At 32.7% G+C, this 26,792-nt stretch overlaps 1 pseudogene across 1 annotated transcript in view; it reads right to left on the reverse strand.

Moving 5' to 3' along the window:
• LOC143252700 (zinc finger CCHC domain-containing protein 24-like) overlaps positions 1-26,792 on the reverse strand; it is a 63,602-nt pseudogene that overhangs the window by 8,379 nt on the left and 28,431 nt on the right. The window contains exon 3 of the transcript XR_013029111.1: positions 19,210-19,374. The product of XR_013029111.1 is annotated as a zinc finger CCHC domain-containing protein 24-like (transcript). The remainder of the gene's footprint in view (positions 1-19,209; positions 19,375-26,792) is intronic.

A 26,792-nucleotide genomic window follows, 5' to 3' on the forward strand; every position in this document is an offset into this window, starting at 1 on the left:
GATTTTCATACTGGAGAAAAGAAACGTGATAAGCACTACACTTTCCCTGCAGGTCTGTGTCTCCATGGACATTGTCAACCAATTGAAATACGTCTTGTGAGAACACTTTTAGGACAGAATCATTTCACCCACATTTCACTGAGAAGCTTTACACAATTTCAGACCTCAAAAATACAATTGTCCAGTAAGTGACCAGCATACCAGTTGTTACTATAATGTTATTTGTCACACAAGTAGAATTTATTCTGGATGCTTCAGTAAGACAATTTGAATACTTGCTATGATTGATCAGGCATTAGGTCTTAAGGCATGGATGAAAAACTAGAGTTTGTTTCTTATGACAGCAAGTGATATTTTTTCTTGCTTCTTTCTCCGTGTATTCGTTTTCTCTCACATTTTAATCTCTTGCTAAATGCTTGTCTTTTATATCCCTTTCTCAATGCCTTGATCAGATACGAATATTTTTCTTATATCAAATCGTAAGGTCTTATAATTCTAGGGAGTTCCATAATTCCCATAGGGTCTATATTAAGAAGACGGCTACTCCCTCGTATTCTCCTATACTTTTCAAACGTCGTAGAGTGCTGTCATTGTCTAATCCCTTAGGAAATGCCCAAAAGTCGGCAACTTTCTCACTTCCCTCAATTTCAGCTTATGTTTCTAACGCTGAGTTTCATAAAACACCTTCTTCATTTTCCTGAATACATTCAACGGTGTTGATTGTTTTCAATCTCAGTTGTATATCTGTCTAATTATCATGTTATCCAAGACTCCAGAATTCTGGTGTATCATCACAGCTTTGAATAAATCATTTCACTTCTCAAAGTCTTTCGTAGAACATTGTCTATACATACAGTTTGTGTCTTTACATTCTATATCGCCACAATCTCATATATAGATTAGTACGGTTGTAAGATTTAAAAAAAAACATTCACAGTTTTATAAATCTACATCTCTTCGTATCTTTATATATACGGTTAATCAGGATATAACCTCCATTTTTTTCCATTTCATCATTAGTACGTTCACAAATTCTTACTCTTTCATTCATTTGCATGGTCAGACAAACACAGATAATATAATTCTTAACTCAATTTGGATGAATCTTAATACATGAAAATTTTAATCAGAGTGAAGCCACAGACTTATCTTAATAATTCAAGTACGATATCAGGGCAACTGGAATCCGTAAATGCTTGCTGACTACTGTTGGGCACTGCAACATGATGCAACGGACATTGAATACAAACGAAAATATTAGAAACATAAACGCAATTAAATACGTTATTGCCAGAAAAGAGTTAACTGTCTATTTCTCAGAGTTCCCACGTGATGAAGCAAAATCAAAACTATATTTGTGCATACCCACCAGGTACCTGTCACAATCAGCAAAAGCATTTCAGGAAGCAAAACTTTTCAAAAAAATTGTTGTACGGTGTAATTGTTACTACGTGTGATACTCAATTATCTAGATTTACTTAACGCTTCACTTTTTACCAATGATTCATAATTCTCATCTAGTGTCAATAATCCACCCTTTATCAATGAACCACACTGTTTATAATCCAGTAAGAATTAACTGCCAAACATCAAACAAGCAAGATAAGAAATAAAAAGAAGAAAATTTACTCTCTTTCTCGACTTTACTGCTGTATAGTTGATATGATTCCAGCTTCAAATTATTTTGTGTTGCTAACCTTGCTTTGATTGTGCCATACTCGTAATTTACTTCCTCTTTAACTTTGTTAAGGTTGTGCTTATTTCCATCATGAATCAACTTATACCAATATACATAACAAATTGTTTTTTGTTATTATAACCAACACTGCACAGATTTATAATTAGGTGTGTTTTTTTCTTGCTGGCAGCACATGACTTTCTTCTCTCTCTCATATTTCCCGGCCATTTCTTCTTCTGTTAGGTGTCGTGCCCATTATATCCCTTTCTCAAAAGCCATGCTTAACGCAACTACTTCTCTTATACCAGTTTTAAATGTCTTATAAACATAAGAGGTTTTGTAATTCCTGCAGTGGCTAAACAAGAAAGAAATAATTTTCTAACACTTGGAGTGCAGCAATACCCTAATCTCTTAGGGACTGACCAAATGTCGGCCGCTTTCTCACTTCTCTATCTTTTAAGTATTATTCCTCACACTGAACTACACAAAAATGATTCACTTAAGCCTGATGTTACAAATAATCTTCTATCCAGCTGATCTGTTAAGAAGTGAAAATGGAAGTTTTAACTGGATCGGCACTTCTTGTGCAAGTGGGCTAAATGTTAAGATCAGGTACCAACAGCCCTGGATTAACCATTAAGCAAAATAAGCACGTGCTTAGGGCACCAAGGGAAGGGGGCACCACAGAGTTTTCCCTAGCTATCATGTCCTTAACTTTTTCATTGCCACAATTAACGTTAGTCGATATTTTTTAATTAACCTTATCTGCCGTATTCGACTTTACTCTGCATTGTTAAAAAAAACGTCTTCTGTGGCTCGGTGAGTGACTAAGGTTTCAAGAAACTGCTAAACTATGTATCTAAAGTAAAAAGTCATTGATTTGCGAAAGATTATTGTAAAGAGCAGTACAAAATGTTCATAAAACTTCAGGTAAAAGATGATCGTATGCTATGATGTCTGACCTTGAAGATTAAATATTTTTCTCAATCATTTCTTCTGGTATGGCTATTTATAAGAAATTATAGGCAGTGGAACTGTTTTGTTTTACTTTTTACTGCTTTATTCAGTCACATTTACAGAAAAATAAGTGTAATACCACAGAAACATAAGTCAAACGAAATGCTGACGTGGCTAGTTTTATATTTTTCTGGCTTCTGTTTTCGTACGTTGTATTTGGATAATTGTCTCGTTTATTTTAGTTTTATTTACGTTACTCATGTGTGTTTTGTAATTATTTTTTGTAAATGTGTTTCTCACTGAAGCTTTTCTGACCTGTAATCTTTTTGGCTTCAAACAACTACTGCTGTAAAAAAACCTCATTTGTGTGTGAATACATGTTTTGAAATGCATCATACAAATAAAAAAATGAGAAAGGAAAGACCATGTAACAATGGCACTGTTCATAGATTACATGAAGCCTATAGTAGTATTTGGGCATGTATGTGTTTCCTTGTAATAATATAAACAGATCTGAAGCTGAGATTTACTTAGGAGATAAATACAAGTGTCCTGTCTTAAATGTGATTTAAGATCAGGCACCCTTGTTTTTATCCCCATTCATAAATAGTCCACAAAATTTTTCAAATATGCCATTTTTAGACCCAAAAATGGAGATCACAATTATATTCTTCTTAGCTCTTCCTTGCTCCTATCCTGACGTCATAATGCCCCGACCCGGCCTGACCCTCTGGTGATGTTTTTTATGAGAGGAAAGAACAATCCGCGACAGAAACACAGAGACAACGACGACAAACTTTTAGGTGTAATCCAATTATTTTGCAACTATAAATTCAGATCAGTATGTGTTCTATTACATTTCTGAAAAGCTGGGAAAACAATTGACTGATCGGAGTAGTCTAAAGGTGATAATTCGACCTTTTAGGTAAATTTGCGTAAGGCTTCGACATGTCCGACAACATGATTCTTAACGTTGTTATTTTTATCAATGAAATCCATTTAGTAATTTCTAAAAAAGTGCATGAATTGAACAAGTTCATGTGATCAAGGTTAGTACTGAGTACTGGGCTTAACGTTAGTGGCCTCAGTTGCAATTTATTGGCATTAGGCCTAACGTTAGTGTTGTTATCTGAGAACTGTGTGACAATAACGTTAGGTGTAAATACTGTAACTAGTTTAGTCTAAGGACACTGGAGATGCTACTGTAGCCTGGAATAATGAAGTAGACTATTCCCAATTTAAGGGCGTCGTTTTGAATTTGCCTTCGCATGCAGGCATGCAAATAAAGTTTCAGAAATATGCCTATTTTGTTGATGTATGGTTTATTGGCTTATCTAAAGTCCCCAGGTCAAAACTGAGCCCAGAGTTGAGGTTACAACTCATTCTTCAGATATTTGATTAGGATGAAGGGGCTCTAGCCTAGGCCTAACCCAGTATTTAGTAGTTCATTGTGCAATACAATTACAATTGATTACATGATATGTATGTGTACCAGTACAGAATGATCACTGTGTATATGGGCTACTACAGTATGTGTTGTTGATCAAAAATTGTTTTGGAATACTTTTGGACTCACAATGGATTTGCAAATTACCATTGGCATTGCTTCTTGCATACAGCTACTATAACAACAACCTTAATGAAACTTTTGTAATGACTGAAAAATAATTCTCCTAAAATGGATTGAAGCCAGTCTCGAATTGTTTTCAACCAATCCGAACGCAACAAATCAATAAAGGTATTTATGAATTCATGTTTATGTGCTGATGGACATAAGTCCTAGAATAACTTTCTAACAATCTTTGTCTAAATGTAGACCTAGAATTTAGAATGTGTGATTGTCTTAACAACGTTTTTCTTTGTGAATTTCGGTGTTTTTCTAATCATTATAACTATATATTATTTGTGTTTTTTATTTTTGTTTCTGTATTTTTCAGATTGCAAGATGAAACATGTTCAATTAAGTGGTGCACAAAAGAGAAAACTGGCAAAAAAGAACCAAAAAAGGCTTTGGATTTAGTGGCCAAGACTGGAAAGCTGACCAATTTTTTCACTCAACTTACACAACATGATCTTCTAAAGCAAAATCCATCTCCGCAATCAGAAGTCACTTGTGCTGCATCTGACTCTAATAAGATTGAAGTTGAACCGAGCTCCACACCTACAAGTACCATTATGTCTACTTCATGGTCAGAACATCATAATGTTGAGGTGTCACAAGCTGTCTCAACTGACACAGGTCTCACAACTGATCTCACTTCACCTTTAAATTTTCCTGATATCTTTAGTGTTAATATTGATGCAAGTTGCTCTTTAAGACAGTCTGGACTATGGTAAAATGCTTCTGTCCACAAAAGATGAAGAAACAATTAAAGCAAAAAATCTAGGGTTATGGCTCGTTTTCTCTGCTGATGATGTGGCTTATTTGGATTGCTTGTGGACCCACTGACTGTCAACAAAACAATAAGCCATTTGGCAAATCTTGCCGGACTTTCAGTAGCAGCAAACCAACGAGATACTGTTCGCAAAAACTTTTCTTTGGGGTAAAAGCCAATGGCGAGCAATACAAGAAGAGAGTGATTATTGTATTCATCATCAACAGGGTCAATTTACCGCTTTGTTTATAAACGTTTTGCCCCTAAATTTTCCTCGCGTTTTGTTGAAAGAAAAGGATTCAGTGACTAGCGAAATACCATTGTAAATTTTCATCATGAAAGAACCACTACTCACCGAGACTCTATGCTAATATACTTAACTCGCAGACAAGGTTTAGGTTTGCGACAAGAGTCAGAAAAACAAATTAAAGAAAAGTACAATTACTGGGAACATGTCTTGAAGCGTGTAATAGCTGTTATTCGTACGTTACCTGAACGTGGCCTGGGTTTTTGAGGAACAGAAGAAAAATTTGGTTCACTGCAGAACGGGAATTTTTAGGGCTGCTTGAGCTCATAAGTCAGTTTGATTCATTTTTAGCAAGGCACATTTCGAAATACGGAAATTCTGTGAAAGGAAGTCCTTCTTATTTGTCCAAAGCCACCTGTGAAGAACTTATTGAACCAATGACTCAGAAGGTCCACGCGTTCATTGTTGATGAAGCAAATTCTTCTGGTTATTTTAGCTTGTCAGCTGACACGACGCCAGATTTATCACATGTAGATCAGTGTGGTGTTGTACTTCGATACTTAAAAGATGGGCAGCCTGTTGAACGCTTTTTAAGCTTTCTGGAACTGAAAAGCCATACCAGTGAGGAAATGGCGAACCAGATATTGCAGTACTTATGTGAGGTTTGCAAACTTCATTTTTCAAAAGGTAGGGGCCAGCTTTACGACAATGCTGCTAACATGTCTGGGCGTTATAAGGGGATGCAGCAAAATATTTTAGAAGAAAATAAGTTTGCCATATATGTGCCCTGTGCATCCCATTCACTAAATCTGGTAGGACGTAGTTCTGTTGACAGCTGTCAAGTGGTAGTTAATTTTTTCTCTACAGTGCATTTGCTCTATTAAGATTTTCAGCCTCAGCCAGCCGGTAGAAAATTCTTAAAGCTTGTCTTGGAAATGAAAGTGTTAAAATCCCTCTCTGATACGTGTTTTATGTTACCATTTTAATTTATTGTTGACTTATTCAGTTGATCTACTCAAATGTTTATCTGTATGCTCATCAATTGAACCTCACTGATCCACCTATCAGTTTGAAAGCTTATAACCTACAGTGGCGGACCACAAATAGTTCATTGTTCAAAGCAGTAGGGAGAGCCATTACTGAATGTGTTTCAAAATATTCAATTGAATTAGGATTTGCTTATTGAGCTGGCCACAGTAATTCGTTTTACATCAAATTAAAATAATACGTGAGTAGTGAGTTATTGTATAACTTGCCAGCAAGTTTCATTGAGGTATAAATTCTGTCATCTTAGAATAATTGTGCAGGTTCAGTAGAATACCAGGAGGGCCACTAGAAGATGTATTTTGGAACTAAGTTTTAACTCTCCAGTCTTAATTAGTTTGATAAAGCGACAGAGTCAAACATAAATTAAAACCCTGCAAAACAATTTTTATATGATTCTGTAACATATTTTTAATTAAAAATTGATTTTAATATCGATGTTTGTTTTAGTTAAATATATATTTAGAAATGCAAGTAAATTCTAGTGTTTTTTTATTTGAATTTCGCGCAAAGCGACAGAAGGGCTATCTGCGATAGCCGTCCCTAATTTAGCAGTGTAAGACTAAAGGGAAAACAGCCATTTATCACCCCCTACCGCCAATTTTTGGGCTACTCTTTTACCAACGAATAATAGGACTAACCGTCACATTATAACGCCCTCATGTCTGAAAGGGAGAGCATGTTTGGTGTGACGAAGATTCGAACACGCTACCCTCGGATTACGAGTCGAGTGCCTCTTATTGTGAGGGTCATAAATCTATATTCCATTACAAACATTAAAATTGTAACTGAATGTAGGAAAAACATATTGAATATGCAATAGGAAGTTTAATCATTTTGTACAAAATCACAGTGTTCTAAATTAATCAATACAAAAACTAACTGCAGTAGTATTTCATCATTATTTTAAATTTTACTTCTGTAAACAAAGGAAATACAATCGTAAGAAGTTCAAAATAATTGCCAATTAGGTTAAGCCTTTTTTAATGTTTATTACATATAATGTTACAAAAGCAAAAATAGAAACATTAAGTAACACAATATGTAATTTGTCATATACACAGTCAGCCACTATTTTTCAAACATCTTAGATGAAATAAGCCACCGATATTATAACTAATTATAAATGGTCAAATTAGAGATGAGAAGTTCGTAGGTATGAGAAATAATAATAATGGCAGTTAACATGTTTAAGGAAAAACAAACAGTAGTTTTAAATATGTTCCTTTCTCATGGGTAGAGCACAGCATTATATTAGAAATTCTATAAAACCATTGCTCTTAGAACATTTGCACTACCTATTTAACAATCGGTAATTCTCAGTACAAAATAAATGTGATTTTATCCTTGAGTTATCACTTGACTTACTGGTGGAAATATCACTTTCTATTTGTATATAGTGGGCTCCACCTTACAGGGATCTTTCCCACGAAAAAGTGCATGCGATACTTTAGTTGAATGACCCATTTCAATAGGTAACAAAGATGGGAAAAAATAGTGCCTCAATTGAAAAGCTTTCTATTTTAAGATTACATACTATGTAAGTTTGAAAATTTCAAAATAAATTAAGGAAACATGAAGGATGAAGTATGCTTGCATATCAGAGAAATTATATTTATGTAAAACTGTAATACTGTGTGTTGTATTTGTCCTTTTAAAGAAATCAAACCTCAAAATAGATCATGAGATCATCATTCGTTCTATTACACGTTTTCCATGAAGTGGAAGAATACAATAATAATGAAGCACCTCGTGTATTTGTTTTCAAATTATTGTTCTACACTGAGTGCGTTTAAAGATAAAATACGACCCTATTTACCAAATGGTACGCTTTCAGTCACATTAAGTTCGTACAATGTATGTTGTAAGAACAGATGAAACAAAGTTTCTTTGCTTGTATATGTAAAGTACCATAACAGTTTTGTACTGGTGTGATTATAAGTGTTTCTATCCTTTCTGCTGTTGAAAGAATTGTTCAAATAGCATGTTACTTCATGTTTATTGCAACTTTAAATACTATTCAACAGCTTTTTTGCTCAGTTAGTTACCATAAGTTTTTTAGCGCCATTCGCGGTTCTTTTAGACTGTTTATCTTGAAAGTCTCTTTTATAAACTTATTTTAACAGCTATTCAAGCAATGTTCTCTACTGGAAAGACAGTCACTCACCATGATGTCCAGTTGAAAACTAGAGAAATATTTACTGTTACTATTGATAGGATTTATGCAATCGCATGACACATTACATGATTTGTCTATTTTGTGTAAACAAGTAAATGAAGAGTTCTGGATTTAGTAATACAATTTCTTTTCTGGTATTGATTATATTTGCATTCCTATAGTTGAATCTTGGAGATGTTTGTCTACATATATCCCAGTAATAGAGTTTAACGGATTTACTATTATACGTTTATTTTGATACTTATTTTAGTTTCAGCATGGTTTTTATGCGTGTGAGGTACTTTGTTGGATGTGTATTGCGCAAGTCCGGCCTGTTCTCCAAATGTATAGAAGATTCTCGAAAGTAAGAATCGACAATGTGTGCTTTCGAATATTGTTAAGCGTTCTAGAATCTCGCCGTAAACTATATAAAACAACGCCCCAAGAGACAGTATTAATATTGTTGGTTAGCTACAGTCAGTATACTATAAGTCTTGGAAACTAAAATTGTAGGCAGCGCTTATTAATCACGAAACTACAGAATTTGACCAGAAATAAGAAACCGTTGAACTTCAGTGAATTAATTTCGGACGTTAGTATTTCTACGAGTACATTAAATATCTTCATCGGTAAAAAGTTAGCAACGTGAGTTAGCGAGGTGTAACAGTATCCACTCAGAAGTAATTTGCTCATTGTGGACCTGGATCGTTTATAAAAGATTCAGTTCTAGACCAAATATAAGACTCAGCATTGTTTGTAATAACATTATTTGTAATGACTATTATTATAAAATGTATTGTTTTTTGTATATTAAAATATATTTTGTGTTATGAAAGAAAATTGTGTGTATCAATCTTGTTGGCAAATATGAAAAATTCGAGATATATTACCACTTCATTAACTTCTAAATTCAAATTCAAATTTCCGGCTATTCGAAATCTTAATATGTAACGTACGTATCATAATAAATAAAAAACACGTCTGAAATAAATTATAATACGTGACAAGTTGTTATGGTGTAATCGCTTTATCAAGCTAGAGAAGCATGATTATAACTAACATACTTCTCATTGGACATTAATATGAGGCCAGTTGTATTTTTAACACTGCATTCTACATTTAGTCCCTTGAAGGTACTGAAAAAATATAGTGTATAATAATAGTATGATATATAAAACCATACTATCTTTTTCATGAGCTCGTCGGTCTGGCTGAGACTGCAAGAACTGCTATTGTAACAAAAATCTTGTGGCCCGACATGGCCAGGTTGGTTAAGGCGTTCGACTCGTAATCTGAGTCACGGGTTCGAATCCACGTCGCACCACTCGTACTTCTTCTTTCAGCCGTTGGGGCGTTATAATGTGACGGCCAATCCCATTATTCGTTGGTAAAAGAGTAGTCCAAGAGTTGGCGTTGGGTGATGATGACTAGCTACCTTCCCTCTAGTCTTACACTGCAAAATTAAGGACGGCTAGCACAGATAGCCCTCGTGTAGCTTTGTGCGAAATTCAAAAACAAACAAGAAGGACGGCTGGCGCAGATAGCCCTCGTGTAGCTTTGTGCGAAATTCAAAAACAAACAACAAGGATGGCTGGCGCAGATAGCCCTTGAGTAGATTTGTGCGAAATTGAAAACAAAAAGTTTATGTAAACAATGATTTGACCACAACTGTGTTTGTTTTGGCCTGGGCAGCTTGGTTAGCTTTGGACTCAATGATACTCCTCATTGACCGCAGATAAAAAACATAGTTCTTGAATATCCCGGAGAGACTTGATATAGAATGTAATGTTGAAAATATAATAGGCCTAATACTAATGTCTAATGATAAATAAATTAATTATAAGCTATATTACTGTTATTAGAGACTTCGTATTATGTAGGAGGTACGTTGAGAATTATTACAACACACTTTAAAATAAGGATAAGTTCCTAAAACTACTTTCATTTCTGTATGAGTTTTGTTTTATTATACACCATAAATTTTGCAATAACTAATAAACAAATGCTATAAGTTTGTAACCTTAAAATATTTATAGAATTTTTACATCTCACTGAAAAACCATTAATTTTACTTTTTTGAATAATCAAACATAACGAAATACGTTTTCGAAATCTAACAATGTTTTCAGTCAAATAATTTAAAGTAATGGTAAGAAAACAACAATGCAACTGCAATTCTAAATCAGTATAAAATGAATCACAATTCTTCTTTTTAATGAAGTGTGTTAATTTGTTTTACTTATTTAGCATGCATTTTGCAATAAGAACGGCAATTAATTTGAAAGCTATGGAATTCTGTAAAAACAATTCAATATTTAGATCAAATCAAAATCATTTTTCTTATTGTTTGTTTCGAATTTCGCGCAAAGCTACACAAGAGCTATCTGCGCTAGTCGTCCCTAATTTAGCAGTGTAAGACTAGAGGGAAGGCAGCTAGTCATCATCACCCACCGCCAACTCTTGGACTACTCTTTTATCAAAGAATAGTGGGATTGATTGTAACATTATAACGCTTCCACGCCTGAAAAGACGAACATGTTTGGTGGGACGAGTACTCAGATTACGAGTCGAGTGCCTTAACCACCTGGCCATGCCGGGTCACAATTTTCTTTTATTAAAAATTCCTGACATTTAATAACACGATGGTCAACTCTCACCCAATTTAAGCAAATTGTTTATCTGTCGTTAAATACATTTATTTGACTTTTTATATTGGAGTAATTTAAATTCATTCTTTCATGAGAAGTAGAGAGTTTTCTAATAGTTTATTCGTTAATAACCTTCTGATTTATATTTGATAATAAAAATAATAAATATGAAATGAATGGACTCCTAGTTAATTCTTTTGCTTCATTATAGAAATTACATATGGTAGAAAATTATGTTATTACGAAAAAGAAATCTTTATTTAAGAATATCATAAAAAGACGGATACGTAAATATAAATAAATAAAATCTTAAGAAGTCAAAATCGATGATATCATTTGAAATTGAAAAGAGTGTGATGACAAATTTTCTTTCACTTGCACCTGAACAACTGTTCATGATGCTTTAATTAGTTTTAACCAAATAGCTGTAACACAGATATGAATTACAAGCTTCATTGTGATCCTTACACTTTGGAATTATTTAAAATATCATTTCTTCTGTAATTTTATCTGGTAAAAAACAAAATCTGTTTCTTTTTTTTATGACGTCGTTGGCGCCATAATGTCTACTTTCAGAGAGATTTGTTTATATTAATAATGAAAGGAAACTTTGTGTAGCAGAGATGTCACGTGATACCATTGGTACGAAACGCTGCCAAGATATGAGCAGTAAGAACAAAAACATCGGTGGTGTTGATGGTTAGTTAAATTTATATTCAAGTTTCTGTTCTGACAACTAACTTCCAGTAACTTTATTTCTAAATGTTACTTGCAAACAAAATACAAACAACAGAGAAAGATTGACCAAAATGGTATTGGTTTGAAACTAATGACTAAATTTTCTTCTAAATGAAAAAACATTATTTGACCTATATCTGTTACTAAAACAAATATATAAGAAAAAAAAAATGAAAAGAGCTCAATCAAAGTCAGAAGTATATTTCATTTAACACTTATCAAAAACCAACACAAAGACAATAAAATATTCAAACAGAACAAGAAACACATATATTTATTCCAAATCTAAAATATTGCACCTAAAATTCATAAAGAAAATTTGTAATGAAAAATACACTTGCACAGCTAATCTTATTCATCAGTCAAATTTCGTAAAAATTCACATATTGTTTAAATTAAAAACAAAAACAACAAATACATCTGAACAATTATTATGTAATTCTGGTGTCATTTGAATTTAACTTCTGCAGCGTACTGTTATCAATCAATTTTATTTCATTTTACTACTGGTACTTTTTACCATTTTTATTCAACTGATTCATTATATAAAAACGATCTCATTCTGTTATTATCGTCTTTATTTATGAGGATGTTTCTCATAATAGATAGAGGAGGTCTAAATAGTAATTTTAAAGCATATGAGATATTCTGCATTTGAGGCAGATACCAGTTGATATGCTGTCGCTCAGAACAAGTGACACCCGAATTAAGTATTTTTGTATTAGAAAAAAATATTTAGTTATGCACTCGCATCACTTTGTAAGACTGCACTTGTGTTCTTGGATTATTTCTGAACAAAGGCCACAGACATGGAAGCACAACTCACAACAATTAATGCCACACATTCTGTAATGTGCTTGAAGATCAAATGCCTACTTCGTACATTGTTAATAAAACACATAAGTTTCCACTTTATCATAAAATATTCTTACAGAATCCAAAGTATAAAAGTTTCGTCTAAATCATGAAGTAAAACATTTATCAGTTGAGTGTGTTTTCTTCTTTACAGGATAAACCTATTAAACCAAATTAATTGGGTCCCTTATTGAAAGTGAGCTTTAAATAAAGTACCTCATATACAAATTTCATCATTCACTGAAAGAGAACCGTGTTGGACCAAAAATGTACAGATCAATTTATGTCACCTCTGTATGATATACAAAGAAAAAAACGGCTTATACATAAAGACGAAACTCCATGATATACTAGCTAGGGCAGAAACCGTTTTGCTGTTGTTACGATTAAGTCACAAATATACAACCTACCGTTTAAAATAAACCAACACATTTTCATTCCAAATTTTAAGTCTTACACATTTCACACGGAGCAGTTAAGTTTCGTCTAGGACACATAAAGTAAAAGCTTCACACAAGCTACCGACACAGCTGGTTTTCATCATTCGTAACGTAACAGCTAAGACTTCCCCTTCTTCATAGCTTCACTTTTCCCTGCTTTGTCTAAACATAGTATACAGGATGTCTCAAAAGTAACTTTATTAATAAGGCCTTAATTTTGCTGTTATAGGGTTAAAATAGTAAGAATGGGGTTACATCAATAATATCAAGAAGAATGCTGAATCTATACATTAAAGTGCAAATGGAATATTCAAAACAGTTTACCGTTAAACAATTATAAATTATGACAGACGAGCGTTATTACTGAGATTTACTTAACTAGGTCTAACTGAGATGAAGTGAGAGAAGTAACATTATCTTTGACAGAAAACAGCTGTTAGAGATACTGAACTAAGGATAATAAAACCATCTATTTATTTATTTTTACTCAAGATTAATGTACTTTGTGACTCCCAAACAGATTTCGAAATTATGTACAATTTACACTTTTCTAATTTATTGTATATTACTTATTTTCTCAAAATCTAAGACTAAGAACTTACTCTAATTTCAACATTAAAATATAATTCAATAAAAAATGTCACAAATCACTGATTTGAAATAAATAATGACATTCAAAATCTCTAATATCTGAGGTGAAGTATAATATAAAAATCACAAGATTCACTATTACTCATAGATCTAAGATATACATTTAAAACCTAATGATATATAACAGAATAAACATTAATTTATTTTTAATTCCAATCAGTAATGAGTGAAAAAAAGAAAACGAGTAACAGAAACTAAAAAAAAGGAAATGTATTAGGAATAGTATGGTAAAATAAAATGATTAGGTAAGCTATTTATGTTTTAAGTGAAATGTTTTATGCGATTCAGTTATCAGTTAGTTTTAAAGATGTTTATTAGAAGCACCGAACTAAATATTTGACTTGCACACATCAAACGTTTTCTTTTTTTTGTAAACGGGTATTTACAAAGCTTAAAAAACAAACTGTTGACCTTCTGATTGAGTTTAGATCGCTAATAAACTATTTACATGACAAATTTAAAACATTCTGATCTATATTAATACACAACAGAAACATTCAGATGAAAAATACTAGTTAAGCATTTAAACGATGACAGCTAATTATTAGGGCTAACATATAAATGTTATCAAATTATTATTATATTAAAAACTGCGATAGGTTTACGTGTGTGACTTTTTCTTATAGCAAAGCTACATCGGGCTAACTGCTGAGCCACCTGAGGGGAATCGCATCCCTGACTTTAGCGTTATAAATCTGTAGACATACCACTGTACTAGTAGGGAGCAAATAGGTTTATAATTGCTCCACGATATAAAGCATTGTTTGGGTAGGTTGGTGAAAGTAAATCCTGGAGTTGGATCAGACATTCAATTCGAAATAGCATTACTAAAAAGAACATTTGTTTGTTTTTGAAATTAAGTGCAATGTACTGTGCTTTGCCCACCACAGGTATTGAAAGCTGGCTTCTAGAGGTGCGAGTCCTCAGACATACCGCTTTACTACTGGGGTAGTATAAATATTGGGAAAACGTTTGTTGAATATAATTAGCAAAACAGATTATTGTATAGGAAAGTATATGCATATTTCAGAATGAATGCTTTCAACTGTGTTTTAAAAACACACTAAATTTTATAACTAGCAACATTACTTGCAATATGATGTTGCGTACATCTCATTAGCATTGTACAAGAAGGAACGACCATTTATATATTCAACAGAAAGTTTCTTTTAATTCCGTACAAAACGAAATAAAGTAGAGATAACCTCTAAAATACTAAAAGTTTCTTAATACAACCAAACAGGTAAATTAAATAATGAAATAATATTGAAGAGGATTACTGACATTAAAAGCAATGAATACATATAAAGTTTATATCACTATATTGATTTTAAAATCGCCTCGCTTCTAAACAAGAAATACACCCCCTAAAAAAAACATTAAGAGGACTTTTATTCTTGTTTGTAACTATATATACATATATGCTTCATCTGCTTATTCTATATTTCAATAAGGCACTCTTTGTGAACATAAGCCAATCTCAAACAAAATATATCAATAAACACACTTAAACAAAAGCAAAAGTAAAACTTGACCTTCAAAGTTAAACATATAAAACACTGATCTATTTATATTCTAGCGAATATAATACCCTAGTTTTATTTAGAATTACTTCTTTTAATTTTCATCATCGTATTCTCAGAATTTATTTACATACAATGATAAGGCCTTAACTTCAACTGATTTAATTTTATAAGCTTATCAAATATATTTTTATTACAAAAACAAACAACAACAACAAAGTTTACCTTTGATTTCGTTTTTAACTTTTATTTACTTTTATTTTTCATTAGTTACTATTTTTATCAAATAGGCCATATATTTTAGTTTTTTGTGATATTAGTCTAGTTTTCATCCTATATGGATAGATAAATAGGAAGCAATATAATACATTTTATAATTTAAGCTCTCAAAATGAAAGCTTCTAATATACCTGAACTATAACTTCATTAACGCTAAGCACGTTAACTACGTGTTTGCAACTAAAACTACATTTGTTAGAAACTTTATTGTGATGTGTAAAACATCATCTGTTTCACACAATACCTCATAATAGAATTTATTGATAACACCGGTATAATACACACGTCCATATGTGCTTCATTCTTTAACTGTTTCACTAAACGATGAAATTAGCCACTGGAAGTTAATATACTTCTTTGTTGATACGCGAACTACTTAAAAATGATCACATTTCAATAGCAAGATTTCCTATGCTTTTAGGTCCATTTTAAAATTAATAGAAACACAGCAGCCTCAGGTGTATATACTGTACAGTATAGAAGGCTTCAAAATAAATCGTTAATTTCTCACAAATATTTTACGACACGAAGACGTAACAGTTACAACACTTCCTCAAAACTCATGTATTACTACTCACTTTTCATAAACATGAAGGTTATAGTAAGTCGTATTGTTATCATTCCTTTTACGCTCTGATCTCCCTAATATCATTCTATCAATAGTTTATTAACATTCTTTTTTTCTCAAGTATAGAAGTTATAACAGTTATGTATTATTGCTCTAATAACTTCAATTCAAAATATTATTCATTGTTTTAATTTTATCTTTCGTCAGCTCTTTCCACTTTGTTTTTATTCTACTTTATGTTCGACCAAATTACTTTGTGTATCTAAACGATGAAACATTCACAGATAAATCTGCTTCATTGTTTGATATCTGCGATCTATAAACACAATAATTTTACCTCAATCTTCAACATATACTAAGCACAATAAATTGAAATGATTACCTCATATATATATATATATATATATATGACTTTCGAAGAAGATATAAATATTTCAATAAGCAATAACAAACATATTAGTGACAGTTTTAGTATTTCATAGCTTTGTAAGCTCGAATTGCTTAAACATTTCTGAATATGTTTGACAAGTGAAAATTGACTTGTATCTGTTTATTTACAAGAAATTATTTATAAACCAATTTTGACCTAATTTTGTAAATTAAAGTTTTACTAATAAAAAGTAACCCTTAATTAATTAGCAATCAATACTGACTTTAGATTTCGGAATACTTTTGAACATAATATCTAATAAAAATTATAAATTTAGTACAAAACACCAGTCTACAAAAACATGTATAGACAAACCGGAAGTGCATTGCTCCAGCAAAATTTATATAAATAAAAAATCTATTCAGTAGAGCACCACCTACTGTGATACTCTGGAATCACATTCAAATAATTATTGCATGAGAGATATCTTGGATTTTTCAGTAATATATATATATGTTTGTATCCTCAATAACTATATTTACATTGCTTTCAATTACAATACACGAGTTAGTCTTAGTCGAGTTCTCTTCTTTTTGTTTAACATTCAAAACTTATAAATATTTTCACCAACTAAAAAACAAACAAAGGAATTCACTATGTTCACAACATCCAAGCTCTTATGTTATTTCTGAAGCGTTGAATAATTATAAAGGTTACTACCAAACAACATCGCTCAACTTAAATAATACACAAAAATACAAAAACATATAACTTATGAGTATGTAATACAGGTCAATATGTCCAACATGTCACATAGGCTCCTCCCCCTTCCCCCAGGATTGGTTTATTGAACCCTACGGCAATAATATCCAAGTGTCTTGCACTTTTCGCATAGATGCTGCGGGTGTTCCTTGCTTTGATCAGAGACATCTAAACCGTCAGGTTTTTCTAGAGGGCGCTGAAATTGAAAGCAGCAAAAGATTGATGTGGACACAAAGATTAGTTTTACGGATTGTTGTATTTGTAAACCGAACAAATTATAAGGTTTATAGTGATTATGATAATAATAAACAACACTCCCAACAATTTGTTCTCTGTCACTCAAATATTTAACCTGTCTGTTGTCAAAATATTAAATAGGCAACGTGATTTTTACACGCCTGGTTTGAGCGTTTACAGTAATATAGCTGCGAGAAGTTGAAAAATTACGTAATGATTAATTTCTAATTAGTTGTTATGAGATATTGGAAGGCAAGGTACTTATGTTATTAAAATGTGACATAGCATAGAAAGAGTAAATACATGAGGCACCTATGCTAGTAAAGAATAAACTGTTTTTCTGATAGACTTTATTGTGTTACTTATATCCGTCTTCTCACATTTGAGAACGTAAATAATATACATTAGTAATAATATCAATTGTTTTTGTTTGAATTTCGCGCAAAGCTACTCAAGAGCTATCTGCGCTAGCCGTCCCTAATTTAGCAGTGTAAGACTAGAGGGAAGGCAGCTAGTTATCACCACCCACCGCCAACACTTGGGGTACTCTTTTACCAACGAATAGTGGGATTGACCGTTACGTTATAACGCCCCTACGGCTGAAAGGGCGAGCATGTTTGGTGCGACAGGGATTCGAACCCGCGACCCTAAGATTACGAGTCGAGCACCTTAACCAGCTAACCATACTGTCCTGCTCAACCAGCACACTTATTAATGTGATGCATTCGGTAATCTACAATGATTGTTTCAAGGTGATATCTTCAATAAAGTTTTATAACAAAGACAAACTTAACACAGCTTAGGCTTCTACAATTATGTGTAGCATTTAGGTTATTCTTCGCTATATCGAACAAAGAAAAAGAGGCTAGACCATGGTGAGCGGGACTGACAAGTGCGAAACACAAGATTACATTTTTGTAATTTGAAAAAAAAAGTATCACTTTCCTGAGAATTAGAATTTTTAGAGAAGTAAAATGTTTGTATTTATTTGTTACACATAGGATATGTTTTGCCGCATTTAAGTGAAGGGAGTCAGTATTTGATATTTTATTTCGATAGTTAATTTTAAAAGACTGAACACTTCAGTATGTTCAAATACAAATATACCAGTACAACACCCTATATCGGGGAATTTTTTTTTAGTCCATCTCACTTTATTTTAAATGATTAGTGATTGGCTGAACACTCTTTATACAGGCACTTATTGAAAACCATATTATATAGATACTGGCTTATACGTTACCAAAATCTGTGGAGAGTTCATAGTTGCAACTTGGAAACATTATGAGTTAAGCCTTAACTAGAAAAGAAACAGTACTTTTGTGATCTGTGTAGAAAGTTTCGGTTTTACTTTTTAAGTAAAAACATGGATGCTTTCACAGAATATATTACTCATAACCAGAACAACAGTGAATACATTAAATAGTTTGAATCATTTTATCGTTATAGTGTATGTGTAGGTTTTCACTTTCTGTTTAATTCATCTTGTTTATTTTTATTCATTTTCACTTCTATGAATAGCTCTTAAAAACTTACTTAGGTAAGTTAAAAGTATATTTTAACTTGTTGCATACACCAAGAATATAAATCGCCATATTCAATGACAAATTAATCTCAGTAGTACTAGCCAGGTACAGAGTTTCTAAAAAAAAAAAAAATATTCATAAGCATTCACCAACCTGTTTATGAGGATAAACGTTTATGTGACATTTGATGCACTCTTGTCCCATATTGGCCCAACTGTTTCCGCTCATCCACTTTCGCTTACATTTGGGACACTTGTATTCACCAAAACATCTCTTCTTGCCCTGATAAGGCGTTAAGCCTTCACCTTTAGGCCTAGCCTAAAAGACAAATATCACAGATATATCTATCTATCTATGTATATATATAGAAAGCAGTAGAAAGAAAATTCTGTCTGGGCATGAAAAGAACATGAGCAGTTCTGTATAAGATTATGTTTAGGTTGTTAAAGAGAAAACAACAACAAAGTTGTGAATTATAATATTTGTTTTATATCTGTATAAAGATGTTACATTTCGAAAGTACTATCAATAAATAATCAGAAGAGAAGTTCTGTGCACGGTCACGTGTAGGTTGTTAAACAACAATAAAGTTGTGGATTATGTGATTTTATATATATCTGTGTAAAGCTCTTACTTTACTAAAGTGCTATAAATAAATAATTAGAGGAAAAATACAGCACTGTGATATGTTTTTGTTTCTCTAATTAATCAATGATTAAAAATTTAACTCGACAGGATGTTAGAGAATATTAATAGTTTTTAAGCACATAATTGTTAGACTTTTTTGCAGAAATGCAACACATGACGAATCATTTCATAAAAAAGAATCGAAAAATTCCAGTTTTGCTTTCTGAACGAGTACGTCATAAATTGAGGACTTTAAGTGGTCGGAGATGGCCATGCTGAAAGAAATTATGAAATAGAACACTGTCTGAGGTTTGTCTATTTATTACCTCAATGAGACGTCTGTAAAGTTTGTATATTATTAACGGTTTGTTGTTGAAATTTTACAAGCAACAGATGTGTTTTGTTTTGATTGTGATCGACGTGTTTAAACGGTCGACCAAAAGATTATATTGACAACGACGTTACTACCAATTAGTTATTCCTTTTGAGCTACTCTCTTTCACATTGTTTTATAAGGTTCTGTAAATCACACAGTACATCAAATGAAAAGCCTATTTTACAGATGTCTGTTTATATACATGAATAATAAAAAGTATTATTATAAGCGCAGGAATTAAAGGAAGCAGCGGAGTGATACAGTGTGGTATGAACTGCATAAAAATAGCCTAAATACGCTAGGAAGGAGAATTATAAGTGGAAAAGGATTACCGTTTAACCCTAATTGTCACAGCACAGAGGCAGACTACGACAAAGTATACGGCACACATATACCTAAGTCAATTTTATATCTTGAAGTACGAAATCTATACAAGTGTTTACTTGAAAGGTGTTTTTCGACCTGCTCACACACATAACACGTTACACATTTGGATGGTTTTGTAAAAGATTTAGGTTACAAAGCCATTTTTTCCCTTCTGTTACAACAAAATCGTAAAGTGGGTGAACTAGTTTTAAATTTAGTCATGTTTTATGCGGAACTACTTTTTATCATTAGAAACGAAAACGAATACTAAAATAAAAATGGTATCTGCTTATGTGGTTTTGTTTTAGTAGAAATCATACTGATTAATTATGTAAATGGACCTTAGTGTAAATCTTCCATTTGATGTTGAAATATTATACATGGAATATATTTTATTAACATTTAGAAACTGTTAAGTTTCACAGTTGTTTAGTTTTGTGGAAAAAAGCGGGAAAACTTTTAGAAGTGATATAAAAGGACAAATTCTCCATTGTGCTTGTTTCAATATTGGTTACTTATACTACAAAAAGAAGTGTTTTTATACTGGTTAGCGAAAGTAACTACACAAATATTTAGACATTTGAGGAAAGAAATACTAGGTTGATCTAATTAGAGAAATTTATTGTTGGTTATAAATTTATCAGAGTGCGTAACATTAAAATTTTGGATTCAGTGTTCGACCCCACAAAATAAAAAGCAGTCAAATATACTTCATTTCCTAAAACGCATTTTGATATTGTTTATGCGAATAAACAATAGTTAATATGTTAATATTAAGTTATAAACTAACGAATCAAAGCCGTCTGTTTTAACAAATATAAATTAATTACAATATATTGTTTGCTTACTCGAAGTTAAGCTCAAAGCTGCACAAAGGGCTATCTTAGCTCCGCCAACCACGGGTATCGAAATCTGGTTTCTAGCGTTTGAAGTCCGTAGACATACCGCGATACATATGGGAGGCTAATTACAATAGAACTAGTGATAGGACCTTTCGTAGAAGGATATTCTTTTGACAAATGTTTAACTGTGTTTTAAATGGATAATTGAATTATATATTTATAATGTTTGATGCTGTTTTAAATAATATCAAATATATTAAAGCAGTATCGCATTTTTAATGAATTTCTACATTTTTATTTCTCACGGATTAATAATAATTAAATTTAGCTAATTGACAGTTCATTTTGAGAAAACCGGTTTCCCATTAACAATATTTGGTTAAGTTAAAACATACAAAAAAAATCACACATTTTAGTGTTTTTTTTTTTTTTGAGAAGGGGCTCTAATCCAGTCGGGATTAGGCTTACCTAAGCTGTATTTTAAAGTTTATAGTAAAGTATTTCTATGATAATAAAGATAATTCACACTTATTAGCATATCTTAATCTCTACTTTTTTCAATAAATGATTAACAACAACTGAAATACTTTATAATCAACAATAATTAATATTGCTTCGAGGAAACCTATGAAAGGTTCATAATTATTAGCTTAAGAATCTGAGTATAAACCATAAAATAAGTATTACAGCCACTCATTGAAAGCGATATTATTTTTCACGTCACTGTTTTTTTAATAAAATCTCCTTTGCTGAATCGACAATTTGAAGAAAATTGAATTTTTTTCTTAGTTTTACAATAGGTTTTCTTTGTTGCTAAGTGCAAAGCTATTTTTGTTCGTTTGTCTCTAAGCGCAAAGCGGCTACACAATGAGTTATTTATGCTATACCCACTATGGTTATCAAAACCAGGTTTTTATCGCTTTAATTCCAAGGTTTACTGCTAAGCTACTGAGGGGGGATAGTGTTACAAAGAAATAAATTATTAGTCGAAAGATATTATACTGATTGACAACACTGTTTTTGGTCAGCTATTTCTAAAAAATAAGACTTATAAATGGTTTTGTCCCTCTAATAATATTTAAAAAACTCTTAAAAAAAACAAGAACCACAAGGCAACAAAAACAGTAGATTAAATTAAGCGTAAACAAAATTTTATTTATAGCTATGGCTAAAGTGTACTAATGCTGTGTTGTTTTTGTAGCTTTAATTGGCCCCAGCCTACAATCATATTAAAATAAAAGCATAATAATATAAGGGAAATGTAATTTTTCTAAACTACATCAACTTAAGTTTCCTCAACGTCTATTATAGCATTGTTCTTTTACATGACACCGTGTTATGCTTAACGAAATAACAGGGGCGTAGCCGAGTGGTCAGGAATTGAACGACTACGCCAGTATTCTACAGAGTCATTTATTTTCAGGTGTTTTTTTCAAACATAAGCACTTGACTTTAATGCAAATCGCTTGAGATTTTTGTGTATAAGAAATATCTACCTTTGGGGGAGGGGTACTCTCTCCCCGAGTCTGTAGAGCTGATTACGCCCTTGCTATTATTTCTGCTAACTCTTTCATTATTATAACTATTTGTAACACTCACTGCAACAAAGAATGCGGGTTTGGCATGGCCAAGCGTGTTAATGCGTGCGACTCGTAATCTGAGGATCACGGGTTCGCATCCCCGTTGCGCCAAACATGCTCGCCCTTTCAGCCGTGGGGGCGTTATTATGTGACGGTCAATCCCACTATTCGATGGTAAAAGAGTATCCCAAGAGTTGGCGGTGGGTGGTGATGACTAGCTGCCTTCCCACTAGTCTTACACTACTAAATTATGGACGGCTAGCACAGATAGCCCTCGAGTAGCTTTGTGCGAAATTCAAAAAACAAACAAACAAAGAATGCGATGCGACAGGACTAAAACGTTAAGATGTGTTTTACCCTAAACGTATTAAAAATTTGTACAATATCATACACACAAACGGTTTTGTGTTTCCGTAAACAAAACAGTTTCAAAATAAACGGATTTTACTCTTTCTGAATTTTATTTTAGTGTTATTGTTAGCAACTTGCTTAGAATTTCAGGAGACATCCATCTCAGCACATTATTTCGGTTTATATGTAAAATTATCTTAAATTTCTGGTAAGAACAAAACGAAAGGGATGATGAACTTGTTCACGAAACTAAGACTCAACATTTGCGCAAATGTTTTTAGTTACAGCGTAAAATAGACAGCACTAAATGATATTTGTATTATACCAGATCTGACTTCTGGACATCAATTTTGAACACAAATACAACTGTTTTTGTAACACGACGTTCGGGGGATCAATGTGTATACGTCAGACCTGTAGAAACGTTATTAGAGCGTTATTAAGATCGCTAGATAGTGATAAGCGAAAGTCATATCGGAGTTTATGCAAGTAAACAAAATACGTATATGACGTATCTATACAGTAATTACCGTAATTCACGGTAGATATTTAGATCTCAGTTTAATGATCAGGTTGGATGTTGGAGGGAATTTTTTTATTGATACTTTTATGGAAGAGGTGGGGAATAATACTATATTTTAATTTAAATAATTTAGATTTCAGTTATTACTTCAATTATAGTCATACAGGAATTATGGTGGCTGAAATACCTGCTTCGGGAAATAAGTTTTTATCACTCTCAGCATGTCTATCTTTAATTTTCATTGACAGCGCCTACCTTGCACAACTAACTTTGGATGAAGAGTTGGAGCTTTAGATAGGAATTTTATTGGTTTAAACAACCATATTTACTCTTGTTTTCATGTTATTTATTTTGTCCTCTGTACACCCCCTAGTGGTACAGCGGCATATCTGCAGACTTTCATTGCTAGAAACCAGGTTTCGGTAGCCGTGATGGACAGAATAAAAGTAACATTCATTATTGTATAGCTTAATTTCCACCAGTCATTTCTATGTTTGTGAAGCCTGAGAACAGAAGTGGTGTATTATTTTCACTGCGCGTTTTAATTTTGAACATACTATTCTTCCTAAAGTGCACTTTTATTTGTCCCACATTCCAGTGTGTACTTGTATTTTTATGTAATAACTCCGTTTTTTTTTATTAATTCAAAAGGATTTTTTGATATATTGTCATATATTATTCAAGTTATTATTGTTATTTTATGCTTTCTGTCTTTTTGGTGCTAAAATAAATCTAACTGTTCTGAATATATCTAACATACACTCAGTGGCCACTTTATTAGGTACACCTACTTAGTACCGGATAGGACTCCTTTTCCCTCGAGAACAACCTGAATTCTTCTATAACATGTATTCTAAAAGGTGCTGGAAACATTCATTAGACTCGTATTTTGTTGCTCTTTAAGTTTTTCGCATTTTGAGGCATTGGATGCGTGTAATAATGTTGAATACGTTATACTGAAAATACTTTGAAACTGAACTATATTTGTACAATCCTCGTCGCCATTTCTAGTCATGCTCGATCTGACAGTAATGTACCTTTACAATATACCTGCAGAATAATGTCCGTGGCGAAAGGTTCTTTCGAAAAGCTGTCATTTCCAAAGCACAACACTTTTACTTGCAAGTTTTATGTAATCCATTTAGTTTCCGAGGATGAAGTTTTTCTAAAGCTGGTTCTTAACGGTCCTATCTCACAGAAATCCACAAGAGTTGCGCTTGTCAATTTCACTGATACATCTTTGTATGAAATACTATTAAAACACGTTTCAGTGTTTAGCTTCTTGAGGTATGTGATGATTGGATGGATATCTCGTGAAAACTACTTTCGTATACACGAATTCAGTCACTTTTCCAAACAAAGATCCTTCTCAATTATTTTACTTACTGTTGACTGAGGCGCATGGACGATTATTGCTAATGACTTTTGTGTTCGTAGATTTTCAGTTGTCACATGACATCGCAATTTGTTTTCAAAGGCTCCGACTTGTTTCAAGCCTTTATGTTGATAGTCCCGGTGCCCAAAGTTGAACCATATTTCTTTGTTTGTTTTTACATTAAAGTACAAGAGTGCCTTACCCTTTGAAATAACAAATCCTCCATCTAAACACACCTTTATGATTTGAGTGCATGAATATTCTACATCGGGAAGTACTGTTCCACACCATTTTCAAAAGCAATGAGTTTTCGGTGGCATCACAGTTCCTAGGACACGATAAAAATATGAAAATGTAGTTCAGATACATGTCGTCTTACTGCAACTTCATGTCTGTTGTGGTTTTCATGTGACGTATTGACTTGCTTATTCCGAATGTTTTAATATAAGGCACTAAACCATCTATAGTTACATTTATAATAAGTAATCAATGAAAAACGCTTTAATGTTTCAAGGTTTAAATTATATGAGTTGTAGTAAGTGTCAACAGCGGAAAATGAAACTAATTTTTTGCCGTTACATGTAAAACCAGCAAGTCAAAAATAAAAACCATTTAAATCTTGCTAGTTTATGTTATAATTCATGAAAGCAAAAAAAAAGTGGGAAAGAAATAGGAAAGAAAAATCAAGTCATAATAAATACGAACTAGAGATGGTGGGTAAACTATCGAAGTTACGAACTTTTTAAAAGGAAACAACTGTGATAATATGTTTTTGACTGCAAGCAAACAATATTTTTATCAATTAGTATAGATATGCGATTCAGTCGATATGCTCGGAATTTTTAACAAAAAATAAAGTTTTATTAAGATGTAGTAAAGTTGAAAAATGTGTAATGACATAATGAATTCAACTCTATCAAGTTCCTCAAGCGAAAACGATTATTAGGTCTCTTTAGCTAGGCTGATTTTAGAACTTTGGCGTAGACTGAAAATTTAAAGGTTAAAGGTAAATAGCTAGTCAATAGTACACACCACCACTGTTGTGCTCTTGTTTTACCTGATAGTGGAATTTGTCTGTCATTCGTACAGCATGCTTATGGACGTCAAATCATACAGCGAGTTTATGTACTTACAAGACTCGATCGATGGATCCTCGGAGCCAAATATTTAGCACGCTGACTTATACGACGCACTATTAGTATTCAATGAAGGTCCTGACATGGTCAGGTGATGAGTGCAATCTGTAGGTCATGGATTCATATCCCCATCCCATCTGGCATGCTTGCCTTTTCAGCAATGAAAGCGTTATAAATGACGGTCAGCCCCACTATTCGCTGGTAAAAGAGTAGCCCAAAAGTTTGTGGTGGGTGGCGATGACTAGCTGTGGGTTCCTGTAGTCCATCACTGCCAAATTAAGAAGAACTTGCACAGACAGTCATCAGGTAGCTTTACACTAAACTGTACTGCCAAATTAGGAACAACTAGCGCAGATAGCCATCAACAAACCAAACAAACCATATTTAATGAGGAGGGCAGCTTCACACCTGATGTGAAGTGTGGTGGAATGTGTTGAATTTCCTATAGCTCAGTTTATTCACTTCCATAAAATTGTTTAGTCTTAGTAGAATCAATATACATGAACTTCATTTTTTAAAGTTTTTGTGAAGTACCGTAATTCATCTTCAAAGACTACTTG

This window comes from Tachypleus tridentatus, chromosome 6 (assembly GCF_004210375.1).
Source record: "Tachypleus tridentatus isolate NWPU-2018 chromosome 6, ASM421037v1, whole genome shotgun sequence".
Taxonomy (NCBI): Eukaryota; Metazoa; Arthropoda; class Merostomata; order Xiphosura; family Limulidae; genus Tachypleus; species Tachypleus tridentatus.